This window comes from Loxodonta africana, chromosome 11, assembly GCF_030014295.1.
Source record: "Loxodonta africana isolate mLoxAfr1 chromosome 11, mLoxAfr1.hap2, whole genome shotgun sequence".
Lineage (NCBI taxonomy): Eukaryota > Metazoa > Chordata > Mammalia > Proboscidea > Elephantidae > Loxodonta > Loxodonta africana.
The window spans coordinates 34,779,223-34,792,906 of NC_087352.1; the positions used below are offsets into that span (position 1 = coordinate 34,779,223).

Consider the following 13,684-nt stretch of genomic DNA (forward strand, 5'->3'; position numbering starts at 1 on the left):
GACCAAACAACCAGGACTTTATGAGCTCACGCTCTTTAATATTTAAGTAGTGGTTTAATAGAGAAGGGTTGGTAATAAAGCCCAGCCCCTGGACTTTGGAAGATACTGTTTTGAGAGATAGGAATGTCCTCTAGGTTTGGGAAACTGGAAATCATGTTGACAGATTAAGTCAGTGAATCAGTGGTGGCTGGGGTGTCATTAAACCTTATGCCAACTAGGAATTGCTGACTTGCTAAGTTCTTATCTTCTGCCAATACATCAATTTCCCCACCATCATCCAAATAGTCATATAGGACTCTCTCATAAGGGATAGATTTCTGTAAGACAATGGGTATCCTGGCTGTGAAAGGACTGAGGCAAATTTTCCAGGATATCTTCTGCTGGGCAGTAAATGTTGATATGCTTGATGTTGACAACAAAGCCTGCACTAGATGCCAGTGAGAAGCACAGGTTGTATAGCATCTAGGGCAGCTAAGAAAAGTCTTTAATCAAGTGAATGTTGGGTGATCTATGGGCACCGCCCAGTCCTTGGGTATACAGGCAATGCCCTTCATGGGGCTTCTTGTCAGGTCCGCTCACTCCTAATTCCAGGCCAGCTGGCCCTCTCCATTCTTGGAGAACTTATCCAGAATCAATTTACATACTCTTCTGGTAAGTCACTTCTACCATTTCCTTTAAAATTCTGACTTCCTGTTTAAACTCAAGGAAAATTTTCATTCTTCCAGAAGTGTCTCTTTTCTTCTCCCTTCCCTGTCAGATCTCTTTTCCCCTCCACTTAGACCTGAAGCCCAGTTCTCTAGATCAACAGTATACAGTGCAAGCCACATCTATAAGTTTCCTAATGACCCTACATTAAAAATGTTTAAAAAACAAACAAGTGAAATAAACTTTAGAAGTGTATTTTATTTAACCCAATACATCGAAAATAGTATCATTTTGACATATAATCAATATAAGATTTATTAACAAAACATTTTACATTCTTTTCATGGAACTAAGTCTTTGAAACCTAGTGAATATTTTACACTGAGAGCGATTTTCAGTTAAGACTATACGGCACATTCAATTGCCCAATAATTGTAAGTGGTTTTTGTTGTTGTCAGGTGCTGTCGAGTCAATTTTTGACTCATAGCCACCCCATGTGACAGAATTGAAATGCCCCATAGGGTTTTCTTGACAGTAATCTTTATGGACACAGATTGCCAGCTCTTTTCTCCCACAGGGCCACTATGTGGGTCCAAATGGCCAACCTTTGGGTTAGCAGCCAAGCACTTAACCATTGTAGCACCAAGTCTCCTTTGTGGCTAGCAGCTACCTTATTGGACAGAGCCGCTCGATATTTTCCTACTGAAGTTGAAGGCACATTTTCTCTGTTCATTGGCATACTGGCATAGCATATCAACGAAAAGAAGATGATATCCCAGTTCCTAAATGGCACAGAGAGCTTCCTCTTCAAACTTTTTTAAGGCAGCACGTAACAGGAAAAAAAAGAAGTCGTATTACTATATCGGAAGATTTTAAAACTCAGATCTTACCACACTGACTTTTCAGAAAGATATGAAAGAAGAGTTGGTTGACAAAGAGAAGCTAGAAAGGAGAGTGCTTATAATTGAGTGGAGATACAAAAATAAAAATGATGTAAGAGAGAAGGCATAAGATTTTTACTGAAGATACTCATTATGGCTTTTAATTTATCGTGTTTATTTTTTTCTAAAGTGAAAGATGGTTATGCAGATCTTTCTCCACATGAAGAAACACATGAAGACAGTTATGGCATTTGATGGGCAGTGGGTGTCCTAGGTTTAAGACAAGGTTTGACTTTGTGTGAAATATGGTCACAAAGGTTGCAGTGTACTGAGTGAAATAAATCTGATGAAATGGCGCAGGGCTCTTTGGACTAGAACAAATAACCCCACTACTCATTGACATGGCCACAGGCTTTTTTACTACGTACAGTAATCAGGATGAGATAAACAGAGTACAGTTTGTCAACAGCCAGGTTATTCCAAAAGGCTCCCATCCAACGGTGAGATGTTTTGTTACTTCCATGCACTCCTCTCAAAGCACCATGGGTGAGAGAACAAAGAGAACCTTGAGCCTAAGGCTTATATAGATACACTGGAGGGGTGTACTTGCTGGACTGCAGGGAAGCAGGAGAAACAGAAAAAAGATGAGGGTGCCTTTGTTTAGGTGCAGGTAGTATAACCATCCTGTGAGCAGGAAGTTGCCTTTTTTCAGGAGCAAACAGATGGCCATCCTGTGACCAGCTTCCCCTTAGCTACAAGATTAATTCTGTACAATTAAGGAGTTACGGGTAGTCACGGAGACAGAGACACTTACTGTGACCTCAGGACAGGGAGAAAGCTTCCTCTGACAAGGAGAAGAAACTGGGAGAGAGAGAGAAATCCAATTCCCAGCCTCCTTATCAGAGTACGCTCTAAACCCAAGGCCTCTGTTTCAATGGCCCAGATGGAAATCATAAAGGCAGGCTGCCCTGCCAGCAGAAATGGGGCTCCAGCCTAGCCCTTCTTCCCCAACCCCTCTAGTCCCCCAACAACATTTAATATACTTAGTTTCCTCAGCAGTAGTTTGGTGATTTTGGAAGAAGGATAAATTAATGTAGTTTCCAGTAATTGAAAATATGGCTTTGCTTCATGCTAAGGGTATGACTTTGGCTCCAGGGGCTTTTATATTTCTTTTGGGGGATTGTACTTCAGGCAAGTTATGTTAAATACCTTTTATTGCTGCCTCATGGTAGTAGCTATTGTTCTTATTTTGCCTGGGCTAGGCTCCAAGCCTCTCCTATATTCTTGTATATTTTACCCTTGGGCTGGGCAGGAGTCTGTTGCATTTTGCCATTATGGAATAGATTTCAAGGAACGAGAAAATCTGGAGCTAGTGTGTATGAATGCAAAGATGTATATGTAAACTACGCATGTCTTCCTGAGGCTCTGGCATTTCTAGAAATGTTTACATGAAGGTCAGCATTTTTTTATATTTTGGGTCGCAGATGATATATTGTACATTATGCCAAATTTATACATATTGTTTTATAATAAAATATAAGCATTATACCAGTTTTGGAAATATTAAATTCAATAACAACAACAAAAGGATTAAATTTGTTGTAGACATACTATCATACTGATACAAGTAATGCTTTTTCCATGACCTCTTGCCATTTTGAATACAAAGAGTGTGAAGGAAATATTGTATCATGAGTTCCATCAACTTTCTATCTGGCCAAACTTGTCAAACTAGGTAAGCTCGGAAAGGATAATCCACTGTCTTTATCTATCTCATTTCATTAGCCATCTGGCTTTGATACCACTGATCCAAGTGGCCTATCATTTTCTATTGATCACTCTGAGAATTCTGAGTGATCTGGCTCTTTACTCATGCCACTATCTTTTCAATTAATTTCTACCTGGATACACATTACCCACATTGTTCTGACCAGAGTTACCTTAAAAAAAAAAAAAAAAAAAATCCTTCTTCCTTACTTGGAGTGTTTTAAAATGTACATTGACACCCTTTCTGCATTTAACTTCAGAAGACTGAATGTGTGATTCTGTTTTTACTTACTTATTTTTTTAGTGTTGATTTTAAGACTGAACATTTAAGGAACTTTTTGAACTTTGATTTTAATCCTCAAGCTTGTTTCAAATTTGAAAATTGTTTTTCTAGGACCATATACTCAAATTAGTTTTAGGCAAAATGATGCTTTAATTATTCAAATAGCATTCCCAAATGCTTCTTCTCAAATCGATATTATTGATGAAAGGAATAAAAAGTTAATAAAATGATGATAGGATTGCTTTAAAATATAAATGTTTTCCTTTTACTAGATCGAGGCTGCACAAATACATAGAAAGCTAAGTCATGCTTGCTGTGTCTTCAGCTTGTTTCAAATTTCTGGGCCATGTTTGTTCTGCATTCTTTTTGCCATACTTCTGGAGGAGCATGACTAGATCTTCTGGTGTGGGTTCTGTCAACTGGTGCTTTACTGAGGATATTGCTACGTCTCTGTCTTTATTACGTGAGAGGTTCTTCATTGTTGTTGTGCTTTCCCTACTGACAGTTCACATTTGCTCACTTATTCATTCATTCGGTCATTGTTAGTTGTCAGCTGCCATTGAGTCAGCTCTGTCTCAGGGTGACCTTATGTATAACAGAAGGAAATGATGCCTGTTCCTGAGCCATCTTTGCAATCATCGGTATGTTTGAGTCCATTGTTGCAGCTATGATATCAATTTATCTTATTGAGGGTTTCCCTTGCCTTTGCAGCCACTCCACTTCACCAAACATGATGTGTTTCTCCAGCAATCCATCCCTCCTGTTGACTCATCCAAAGTAAGTGAGTCGAAGTCTTGACCAATATTTTGTGATCCATATAGAGTTTTTACTGGCTAGTTTTTTTTAAAGTAGATCACCAGGCCTTTATCTCTAGTCTGGAAGCTCTGCTGAAAACTGTCCACCATGGGTGACCCTACTGATATTTGAAGTATTAGAGGCATAGCTTCTAGCATCACAGCAACACTCAAGCTATCACAAACTGTACAACAAATTGACAGACAGGTGGTGGTCGTTCATCCATACGCATACACATAAACACACCCGCACATACATCCAGCACGTGAGTATTTGTAATGTGTAAGACACTATGCCAGGCACCAGCAATTAAAAGATGAACAATGTAGAGACACTGCTTTCACTGAGCTCACAATATACTGAGGAGATAAGCACATACAATTGATATGTTTGATGAATGTGTAATCACTTAAACTGCACTGATGCCCTATTGAGATTTAGTCTAGCAATACAAAGTGGAATATGATGTGGGGCTTACCCGTGGGGCATTTATCATTCAATGGGGAGTGGAGACATTTTAAGCCGAACATCTCAGTTGTGCTGCCTATGCTGCAATGTGGGACACCATGGCTGTTTTGTGAGTTTAGAGCAGGGTTGTAGGTAGTGGCATGCAGGACTGAGGAGGGGAAGGGTTGAAAGGCAGAGTTCCTGGAGATGTTGCTGAGGTGAGTTTTGATGGTGGAGTGGAAGTTAACCTACAATAACCCATTGCTGTCGTGTCGAATCTGACTCATAGCCGCCCTATAGGACAGAGTAAAACTACTCCCTAGGGTTTCTAAGGAATGACTGGTAGATTCCAGCATTGCATCCATTTGTTGAAACATCTCAATTGGTATTCCAACAGTTTCTGGAGCTTTGTTTTTCTCCAGTGCCTTCAGTGCAGCCTGAACTTCCCTCAACACAATCGGTTCTCGATCATATGCTACCCCCTGAAATGGTTGAACATCAACCAATTCTTTTTGGTACAGTGACTCTGTATTCCTTCCATCTTTTGATACCTGCTGTGCTGTTCAATATGTTGCCCATAAAATCCTTCAATATTGCAACTCAAGGCCTGAATTTTTTGTTCAGTTCTCTGAGCTTGAGAAATGCAAAGGATATTCTTCCCTTTTGCTTTTCTAACTCCAGGCCTTTGGGCATTTCATTGTAATACTTTACTTTGTCTTCTTGAGCCACCCTTTGAAATCTTCTGTTCACCTCTTTTGTTTCATCATTTCCTATCTACCTATCCACAGGTATATCTTTTAAGATACAGATGTTTATATGAATGCTTTTGTATATATGATTGCTTGCATATAAAAACTATGTTTACAATCTTACATTCAGATTTATCAGGATATGATTATGGTGGGTTGATTAATATTTAGGGTTTTGAAAGCAGAAGTGACTTGCATTTTCTCATGCCTTTTTGTATGTTTTAATCTTTACAGGAGAGCAATTCATTTGTAAGTCTTGATAGCTTCAGAAATAAAATCTTATTATAAGTGCAAATCACACCAATCATTTTGATAACCAGATAAAAGAGCCAGCAGTTGAAATGCTTTCACATCCCTACCTTTGCAAATACGGGTATAGTTTTAAGACCCAAATTGAATTTAGAGAAATGTCTTCACTAATCCTTACTGCAGTCTTAAGTGTTGTTGTTTGGTATGTCAAGTTGGTTTTTGACCACTAGGAACCCTATGTGACAGGACAGAACAGGATTTTCTAGGCTGTAATCTGTATGGAAGCAAATCACCAGACCTTTCTCCAGTGGAAACATGGGGTAGGTTTGAACCCAACCAATCCTTTTGGTGACCAGGTGAACACTTAACTGTTATACCACCAGGGCTCCTTAGTTGTAAGTGTAGTGAAGACAAATACCATTGTACCCATTTTCACAGAGGAGACCCTGACACCTGGGGGTTAAAGTATTTGCACATTGCCTAGAGAGTTCGATGCTTTGCATAAGCCACTTTGTTGAGCTCCTGTGGTGTTTAATTGAACCTAGGCTAAATTGGATTCTGAGTGGTTTAGGAAGAAGATGAGAGATACCATATCCAGCTCCCAATCACACAAAAGGCTTAATTGCCAAAAGGTCTTCTTGCTGTGGAGAAATATAATGTTTGCACAAATCAACTTGGACATTGAGTGTTAAATTTCATTAGCCCAGAGACTCCCTATGTCTTTAGGTTAATTCATCAGGATTATTAGGAGCTAGATGGAGGCTCAGTTTTGCTCTGCAGCAAAAGAGATTCACCTTGTCAAACTAAATAATTTGAAAAACATTGAAGACAAAGATGTACCTGGTATGCCTTTAATATCCACTTCCTCTACAGGACAATTAGACAAGAATCAGCCATACTATGATGAAACGTTTGATTCTCTAGCAGGGTTTTGAACTGGTTTGTTCTAGTTTGAAACCCTGCTACGAATTAATACTGCTGATTAGAGACCAATTCTGTGAAACACTAGTAGAACAGTGGTTCTCAAAATTTGTTATATGTAAGAATCACCTGGGGATCTTGTTAAAATGTAGATTCTGATTCAGTATATCTGGGGTAGAAATGCAAATTATCAACAGGGGTTCAAACTAAGAAATTAAATACCATTAGTTTGCAGTAATTTTCTAAAAGCCCTGTTTTCTTGGTTCATCCTTTTCTTGGAAACAAAAATTAACAAGTCTAAAAGAAGGCTCACAAATTAAGAAGGAGCCCTGGTAGTGCAACAATTAAGCACTTGGCTACAAACTGAAAGTTGGACAATTTGAACCCAGTCAGCGGCTCTCTGGGAGAAAGACATGGCGATCTGCTCCTGTAAAGATTACAGCCTAGAAAACCGTATGGGGAAGTTCTACTCTGTCACATAGGGTCACTGTGAGTTGACATGAGCTGGCACCCAGCGACAACAATCAAATTCAGTAACATGTATTCTGTAGGTTTTATGTTTGAACTAATATTTGAACTTCCTAAACAAAAACATCACACTTCACCAGTCAAACTCTATTTCATTGTATTGAAATGTAAACACAAATAAAATGTCTAAGCAGTCCCATAGAATGACAGGATCGAAGTAACTCAGATTTCATTTCTTGGTCCTTGTCATCACCGTGCTTTGCTGTTTACTTCAAACTCGCTTTAAATGCAGTGCTCTGTAGACAGGGATTAGAGTACACACAGTAGATCTAAAAGAACTTTGTACAGTTCTGAGCTGCTCAGAACTTATTCCTGAGACAAACCTGATTTCACAGGTGTGAGGAAATGGCTGTAGAATTGGGATCCCCCAAATTTATCTTCCAGATAGACCTCAAAGTTTATTAAAGATGAGTAATAAAAATGTGTTCACTTGTAGCTGAAAACAAACTGTGTTGAGCTGACTACAACTCATGGTACTCCCATGTGTATCAGAGTAGAACCATGCTCCACAGGGTTTTCAGTGGCTGATTTTTTAGAAGCAGATCACCAGGCCTTTCTTCCAGGGCACTTCTTGGTGGACTAGAACCTCCAACCTTTTGGTTGGTAGCTAAGTGTGTTAACCTTTTGGACCACTCAGGGACACCATAGCTTACATATATCTTTTTATACTTCAATGGCAACCTCGCAAATCATTTAGAATTTAAAGCAGCAACAGTTCCCTCCTGGCCCGGACAGAAATATTTTATCACTGACTTTGTTTAGAATTGCCAGTGCATAGTGATAATACAAAGGTGACAAATTTTAGTCAGTTTAATTATTGTTTTTCAATTCTGTACAGACGATGCACACCACCCATCCCCATTCTAAGCACCTCGGGCAGGCAACCTTTACCACCCCACCCTGATATATACCTCGTAATGAAGTAGATCCATTTTAGATGTCCAAACACCTGCTATAATTACATCCAGAGACCTTAGATTTTCTATGTGAAGCAATTTATAGTTGAAAACCATATTGCATGATAGTCTTCTGAAAATATTTTAATTTCTAAATCTTCCCTGGCTTTGAGCAAGAAACTTAAGTACTGATTTTTAGCTTGTAGCAATTTTCGACAACTCAGTTATAAACGCTTGATGGAGTTTTTTAATAGCAAATGAAGCTCAACCTTAACTACACTGGTGGGCAAATAGGCAACTGTTCTTGTGATGCATGCCTTCTAACAATAGACTGTTTAAAATAAGATTTAATGTGGCCTGAGAAACTAGATTTAACCTTGTATTACAGGCAGTATTAAAAGGGTCTAAAGTAATGTAATGAAGCTTATAAAGGCTTATGGAGAATAATAGACACAACAGGGAATTTGAAACTCCAACCAGCTATATGAGGAAATAATGCAATTCTATCTTCCTCATAAATGCTGTCCACACTAAATGTCTAGCATTTTGCCAAAGGCCTTAATCACGGCTCAGTGAAATCAAGGGTACTCCCTTACCACCTCATCAAAAGGAAATTTGGACATTTGGATAAGCAAGGTTAAAAAATCCAGGATTATTAGACTCAACAGTCAGAAATGTCAGCTTGATTGGCCTCCTCCGTATCGGAACAGCTGACAGAAAGATAGCCCTTTGGTGGGCTGTGGTGTCCTCATCTGGCTCTTCTTGGTGGTAGAAGGCATCCTTCACTGAGGACTCTTAGCCAATATGCAAGCACTGCCAGGCATCAGAGCATACAGTAGGTTCTGCTGCCTATTTTGAAAAGTAGCAACATTCTGAAACAAGCCAGTCCCAGTAGCAGATAGGAAAGACAAAGACAAGGGCTTCAAATGACCACAAAATGCGATCAACCATCTCACCAGTGGCACAAATAGCCACTGACATGGTGTCCTTGCAAAAATGTTTATCTTGTTTCAAGCTATTCAATTTCCCTAAATGTTTGCTCTTCTATAATAAACTTTTCCAATATTTAACTTTAAAGGGTAGCATTCTAAATACGCAGATCTTTATCTGCTATGCACATAAACAAATCACTTACCTCTCTTAGAGTTTTAAGTTAACTTTTCCTGGTTTGAAAGGAAAACAAAACCAAAAAACAGGTGAGGCCTTTTCTAAGAAGTGTTCCCTTCTGAGTAGTTCCCTAGGATGTGAGGTGATGCCAGACCATTAGCTGAGTTCTGATCCCAAATTAGTTGCCCCCCACAAAGTCAAACAGCTGCAAACCCAATAACTGAAATTAGAGCCTCACTCTGAAGGCTATATTTGACCTTAAGAATTTCTTGGAATTTGTGTCTTACACTGTGGGGAATCTCTCCTGAAACTCTAGGTGATTTTTCTCTGCTTCAAGTGTTTTTCCTGCTCTAATTAAATCAGGGCTTCAAACTGGTTCTTCCTGGCTCAGTCATGGCTGATGAAGCGAAACTAGAATGGACCCAAATTTGTAAAATGTGGGTGTATCAGAACAATACCCCAAACGGGAAAAATGACAGTTGGATGCCCTGCTAGAAATTTCATCTCCCCCTTAGAAAACAGGGGCAGTGTGTGCACTGCATAGCGACCAAACCTCTTGACTGGCAGAGTTGGAAACAGCAATGCCCAGTTCAAAGTTGGCTGTCGACCGTGCTGCCTTGACTGTGTGTGGCTTTCCACAGTCCTGGCAATAACCCAGTCTCTACCATTAGGCTCCCGAAAGGGCTCACTATGCTTCTTCCAAGTCGCCCATTTCAGCACTTCTATCTGTAATTTATCCCATTTTGGTTATTGTTCCAGTACACCCACATTTTACAAATTCGTTTCTGTTCTGATTTCACTATGTTGACCATGACTAAACCGGTTCCAACTGGTTTGAAGCCCTGAATTAAATTGAAGTTAATACGTTTGAGACCATGGACAGCAGCTGTTCAGACAGAAACACAAGAAAATATTAAAAGGCAACCTGAATGGTTACATTCACCCTATCTATCACTTAGAGAAAAAACATTGACTACATTTTTGTTTTTCCAAAAGTAGAAGTGATCCGCTGCTATGGCAATCAGGTTTGACGTTTATACCTATTAGAACATTGCAGGAGAATTAATAGAGAGGATTAGCCTGCAGGCATTTTCTATGGAGGTTGTCCTCTGTTCACTGCATGTGGACCTTGGCATCAGTGGGGTTAATTGTGATCTTAGGTGAATGCATATTGTTAAGGCTGGCAGTTGCTACCACGTCTGGTTAGATTTTTCATGATTACTAGCCTTTGCATTTATGTCACGCTGAGAGTTATGATGTCACCGGATGGCATGATGAGCCTGTCTTATCAATGGAAGTTTGGACACAGAGATGTGCAATAATGTCCTCAGGTCCTCTGTGGGTCACAGGTAGAGGATGCTCTTTCTACACGGTTAAGGGTACCAGTTCTGCACTCAGACTGTTTTGTTCACACTTGGGTCCTCCACTTTCTCCCCACAAGATCTCAGATAAATTATACCACTCTCTGTGGGGCAGTTTCCACCCTGGGGTATGCACCTTGCCTGGCATTAGGGTAGTCTTCCAATTTTAATTATGATTGTCCTCAAGACAAAATAAAAGATGGCAGAACTAAGAGCAAGTGGCATTGTGAAGTCTCTTTGACACTTAATGCAATGAAGTAACTCTGTCATTTGGATGTAAAGCCATTTTGAGTTTGGCTAAATGCAAAAATGATTTCAGCTCTTAAGAAAAGTGCCAAGTAATGTTGGAAACGTGTAGCTATACTTGATCTCCATTGCCAGCCACGCCCATAGAATTGGGATCAGGGTGGGATCGAGATTGGGTGAGGGTCAGAGATGGAGGGTGAGGAATGTCAGCTGTGCATGTTACTTGGTATTGAGTAATGATTTTACATTTGATGTGATCCTATCTGTGAAAGTGACAGCATCAACATGTTATTTTTTCATGTCATGAAATAAGTTTCTAAGTCTTTCTAAAACCGTTGTTGTTGTGTGCCTTCTAGTTGATTCTGACTCATAGTTCTCTGTATGACAAAGTAGAGCTGCCCCACAGGGCTCCCTTGGCTGTAGTCTTTACGGAGCAGATCTCCAGGTCTTTTCTCCTGTGGAGTCACTGGGTGGGTTTGAACAGCTGAACTTTCAGTGAGCACCTGAGCATTTTGAGCCCTTTAATTGTTGCACCACCAGGGCTCCTTATTCTAAAACTAAAATCCTTTATTTGCTTAAACCATCTCAAAGTTTCTATCTGAACTGGCAGTGGAGAACTACCCCCAAAGGGTCAGATGCACAGTTTGACAGGGAAGAGTTGACCTAAATCCTTGTTCTTCTCCAACGTCCTAATTTTCTGTGATCAAGAAACATCCTGCAATCCACAAATCAGGCACAATGGTAGTGAATATCCTTGTTGACAATTAATACTTCCTTAAAATAGATACACTTTCCCACTTCTAAATGTTTACTTTTTTCTCTGTCTGTAACACTCTTCTTGCCTGAATTTGTTTGTTGAAATTCTTCTAGACCAATCTCAAGTTCTACTGACCTGTGACTCAAGAGAAAATTTTTTAAATTAAGGGGCTTAATATAATCTGGAATTGACTCAATGGCACTGGGGGACTTGGGGGGAGTATAATCTTGCAAGCCAACCTTCCCAAACTGTATTTCTGTAAACATTAGTCAGTCTACTTGAAAAAACAATTCTGTGGTCAAAAAAGTTTTGGCAACATTGAGTCTTATTTCTCTTTCTAGGACATTGCCAATGCACATTCTTTGCATACAGGCTGTGAAGGCCTATAGCAAAGTAGCTTATTTGTATTTGTTCACAATGGTTTTCTGAAATATACAGAACCCACCCCCTCCATTTCTTTTCGTTAAATGTATCATTTTGATTTTTCACACATAGGACAGTTTGGAAAGCACTTCTTTAGGGTATGGAGAAGAACCAATAGTATTAAGTAAGGTAACAGTGGAGTGGAGTAGGGGTAACATCATCTTCTGTAGTTAAGAGGCCATTGGGTAGTCCAGAGAACAAATCATAAGGGCATGTAATAGGGTGGTGTCCATGGCCGTAGACAGGGGAAAGCAAAAAGGAAACAATATTGCAGAGATGGAATGTTCTTAGGTTGACACATGAGTAAAAGAGGATGACAGCTAAGTTTAAAGTTTCAAGAGAGGTTGTGCGGGAGGATGGTAGTGCCATTTCTTGAATGATGGAATACTAGAGGTTGACTTAGGGGAGGCCAGGATGATTTTAGCTTTGTCATGCTGAATTTCAGGTGTCAAAGAAATTCATAAGTTAAGGTACTCAGGGAGTAATTGGAAATAACAGGGCACAGTTTAGAAGAGAGGTCTAATTTTAGAAGTCATAGGTTTGGAAGTTTTTTCACAAAAATGGTAATTAAAGGTGATTTTTGGCTCTGACCATAGTGTTTGGGTTAACTAAAACAAAACAAAACAAACCAGTTACTGTTGAGTTGATTCTCACTTATGGAGACCCGATGATGGTCAGTGTGGAACAGCACTCCATAGGGTTTTCAACGGCTGTGATTTTTTGGAAGCGGATCACAGGCCTTTCTTCTTAGATGCCTCGGGTGGACTCAAATCTTCAACCTTTTGATTAACAGTTGAGCACATTAAGGGGAGGTTCAAATTCCCTTTTTAAAAATTTTAGTTTTTTACAGTTAACCATTATCAGTTTGTCTTCTGAAATTCACATAATTTTTACAACTTTTCACTTTAATCACTCTTCTACCACAGACGTTTTTCCTTTTGGAAAATAGTCATTTTAATTCCTGTTATTTTCCCACCCAGCTTTTTCCTGGGCTGTCAAAAGCACAAGCTGCAGTGGTAATGATAGGAAGATGATGGGTGAAATGGCAGTCCTAATTAGAGACTTGATTGCTCTTCAACAAAACGGCCTGCATTTGACTGGGATGGTTCTGGGGTGTCAGGTAGAATGAATCAAACACGTCTGCACTTTAATTTCAAAATGTGAATAATGTGAATGTGCATTATTTATATTGTATTTCATGGCTGTAATTAATTATATGTCTGTGGAAATGATGTCCCCAAAGACAGCTGATTTTATGTTCAATCTGCATGTGCATTTGTAAAACTAATTTGTTCTCATTAAAAATTTTTAAGGATTTATTTGAACTAAACTCAGGAGGCCTTTCTGGGCACAAACTCACAAGACACAAAATACAAAGCAAAGTCTAATTTTGGTTTTTGCTAGTGAACTATTTGATGCCTGAAGCATTGTACTAGATATTATTGTAGCAAACATGGCTGGCTATAAAAATAAAGAGAAAACGTACTTTCTTCTCAGAAAGTGCTTTTAAACTTGTTTGGAAGATAAGGGTATAAAACAAAGGAACATAGTGCAATCTGAACTTTTTGCTTTTGTTATTAGGTGCTTTTGAGAGACCCTGTGTACAACAGAACAAAACATTGCCCCACC

The 13,684-nt window shown here is 39.3% G+C and overlaps 1 long non-coding RNA gene across 1 annotated transcript in view; it reads left to right on the forward strand.

Moving 5' to 3' along the window:
- Window positions 1-13,684, forward strand: part of LOC135232838 (uncharacterized) — a 202,799-nt gene that overhangs the window by 59,821 nt on the left and 129,294 nt on the right. The window contains exon 2 of the long non-coding RNA XR_010323433.1: window positions 4,288-4,353. This is a non-coding gene — a long non-coding RNA (uncharacterized LOC135232838). The remainder of the gene's footprint in view (window positions 1-4,287; window positions 4,354-13,684) is intronic.